The sequence below is a fragment of the Eimeria mitis genome, genomic scaffold, assembly GCF_000499745.2.
Source record: "Eimeria mitis Houghton genomic scaffold, Emh_scaff2947, whole genome shotgun sequence".
In the NCBI taxonomy this organism is placed as follows: Eukaryota; Apicomplexa; class Conoidasida; order Eucoccidiorida; family Eimeriidae; genus Eimeria; species Eimeria mitis.
The window spans coordinates 975-1,420 of record NW_013571289.1 but is presented as its reverse complement, the minus strand read 5'-3'; positions in this window follow the sequence as shown (position 1 = coordinate 1,420).

Here is a 446-nt window from a genome sequence, read left to right as displayed (position 1 = left end):
CAGCAGCAGCAGCAGCAGCAGCAACAGCTGCAGCAGCAGCAGCAGCAGCAGCAGCAGCGGGAGGGGGAGGGGTTTCGCGAGGGTAGCGGAGAGAGAACAGAAAAAATAGCTGCAGGAGAAGGGATAGGAGAAGCTGCTGCAGCAACAACAGCAACCAGAACAGCAGCAGCAGCAGCAACAGCAGCAGCAGCAGCAGGAGCAGCAGCAGCAGCAGGAGTTGTGTTGTGTTTTTTTTGTGTGCAGGACGTGGAGAGCCGTCGGCGAGTGAATACAATCAACTCCTTCACAAAACTCTATCACAACATTCCGCTTGCTGTAAGACCCCATACCTAGCTAGCTAGCTAGCTAGCCAGCTAGCTAGCTAGCTAGTTAGGTAGCTAGCTAGCTAGCTATAAATAAATAAATAAATAAATAAATGAAATAAATAAATTATATATATATATATT